This window comes from Hipposideros armiger, unplaced genomic scaffold (genome assembly GCF_001890085.2).
Source record: "Hipposideros armiger isolate ML-2016 unplaced genomic scaffold, ASM189008v1 scaffold_325, whole genome shotgun sequence".
NCBI classification, from domain to species: domain Eukaryota; kingdom Metazoa; phylum Chordata; class Mammalia; order Chiroptera; family Hipposideridae; genus Hipposideros; species Hipposideros armiger.
The window spans coordinates 902,153-905,009 of NW_017731675.1; positions in this window are offsets into that span (position 1 = coordinate 902,153).

A 2,857-nucleotide genomic window follows, 5' to 3' on the forward strand; every position below is an offset into this window, starting at 1 on the left:
TTTAATTTTATTCTATCATTTTAAGTGGTATGTGCCATAGTCCAAAAGGCTCTATAATTATAGATTAACCAAATATATCAAATCACAATTATATAATTTAACTGATTTTCAAAATATATACAATTCCATAGTACTTTAAAGCACTTAAACAGAAGCAAGGACAATACCTCCTGCTTTCTAAAATGTTAGCCCTATATAAATTTACATGTAAATAAATACAATAGGAAATTGGCTTTTGAATTACAAGATTAATAATTTCAGTAGGTACTATCAACATGATATAAAAATGATATTGTATCATTATTACAAGATTAAAAAATAGCAAAGACCTGTAGTTAAAATTTGTGGATATTTTAACAAATGTGCATAGGCGCCAATGATTTATATAATTAATTTATTTAAGTGAGGCATTGGAAGGAATTTTTCTGAATAGTGGTTGACTTTTTTTTTCCCCTGTACAATAAGAATCATAGAGTAGACGTTTCCTAAGGTCTCTTGCTATATGGAAACCTTTGATTCCATGACTCTACCTTACATGCATCTACACATCAGTTAAACCTCAAGCTAGGGGGAACATAAGCCAATTGTGTGCATATGAAGCCTTCAAGTTAGCCAGGTGGACAGGTTTGGGCCTACCTATGATTTACCATCAGAGCAGGATATGTAGTTAAGTGTGTAGAGCCAGAGTGTTTTAATCTCACTCTGATTCTTGTTTCAAAAGCCTCTAAAATATTAGGCTCATTTCAGGGTAATTATGGTGCATTTAATTCAATTGAGAATATGAGGAGAAAAATAAATCCCTGTGCTTTTGGGAAGATAATTTATATTGATTTCAGAGACCAAAGGATGAATATCTTATGGTAAAGAGAAACATTCCTCTAGAGGTAAAGCTAAACACTTCCCAATTTAAGAATGTAATGCAATTGTTTGTTTCCTCTGAGCATACTTTATGTTATGTAGTTACTGCCAAGGCAGCATCTATTACACTTTGCATATTTAGAAACCTCACCCCCTTCCCTGAACTCCTTAGGACGATTCTGTAGTCTTTGTCCCATCTTGTGGAGGCTTCTGAAAAGTGAACATTTTTGTATACTTTTGGCCAAGATTGTTGGCAGAACAGGGTAAAAAATGGACTAGTAGAATCTGGTTGCCTTTTTGCTCTGTGAACATGACTTGGCTGGTGTTGGTGTTGGTGTTGGTGGTGGTGGTGATGATGGGGTTGGGAGAACAAGAGCAGGAGTAGATGCCACTTGTTGGGAGCCTATACAATGCCCTCTTTCCAGTCTATTGAATTTAGTCACTGCATAACACTGTGATTTAGGTGTTATTTAAAAGTCAGAAAATTTGAAGCTCAGAGACATTCAGCAACTTGCTGAAGATTACAGAAACTTGGATATTTCTGAACCCCCAAAACATCTTTGTATTTTAATTTTTTTTATTGTAGTAAAATTGGTACACGTGATTATATATATTTCAAGTACACAACATTGAAATTTGATATTTATATACTACATAGTGTTCACCACTGTAAGTCTAGTTATCATCCATCACCATATAACTGATCTCTTTCACTGATTTTGCCCTCCCTACAACTACCCTCCCCTCTGTTAACCACCACTTTCAGTTTCTACTTATAAGTGAAATCATACAATATTTGTCATCCTTTGCCTGATTTATTTCACTTAGCATAATACCTTCAAGGTCCATTCATGTTGAAAATGGCAAGATTTTCTTATTTTGTACTTGTATTGTGGAGTAGCATCCTGGTGTCTGTGTCCGTGTCCACGTGTGTATATGTGTGTGTGTATCTCACATCTTCTTTACCCATTCATTTATCAATGGGCACTTAGGTTGTTTCNCACTAAAGTTTATTGCTCACCCACATACAAAAGTGTCTTTATACTTAATTATTAGTTCTTTGATTCTCATTCACTAGTTAAAAGAGGAAATTTAAAAAACAAAATCATTGTAATCTGTCTTGCCATGGCTTTACATTTTCATTATCTTAGATTTTTTTAACTAAAGTACTGTTCAGTGTATTGAACCAATATGTCCTTCTTCCTTCCTCCCCCCTGTTCTATTATATTTTGATATCACTAAGGAACACTCTATTTTCGGATACAAAAGTAACTCTTCATACTGTGCCCTGAAGACTTAGATACTATTCTGTTTCTTAATTTTACAATACAATAAATATATTTTCATTAAGGTAAAAATGTGAGAACGTAGGAATGAGTATTTTTTGATCATTTGTTCACTGTTGTTTGTTATTTAAATACCAATAATGCATGTAACAACTTCCACTAATCAAGCAAAATTTTGAAATGTATAAATCAAAGCAACTTTCTTTACAGAAAGAAAATGACAGTAAATAAGAGAAAGTATATTTTATCCTAAACCTACACTATGCCAGAGTTTAAAGAGTTTTAGCAATGTAGGGAATTGAAAATTTTAATTTTTGTAGAACAAAAATTTATCTCCTGAATAGATCATAATCTTAGTAGTTTTCTTAAGATTTACCCACCAGTCTTTAGCTTAGTCTGCAGATACTCTGATATTGCTGCAATATTCCTTAGTTATAGAGAAATGTTGAAGTTTAGGACAGGAGAAAAGTTTAAGGAAGTAAAAAGTTACAAAGACAGTACAAACATTCCAATGAGGTATGTATTTGGAAAAACAAATTTCAGAAAAAATCAGTTTTGGTCAAGAATGCCATATTTGGTGTATTGATCAAACTGGGCAGATTTATGCTTTGGGAATTAACAAATTGTTTTCCACATATAGTCAATAATATTGTAATAACTATGTATGGTGTCAGATGGATTCTAGATTTATCAGAATGATGGATGGGAAGGTA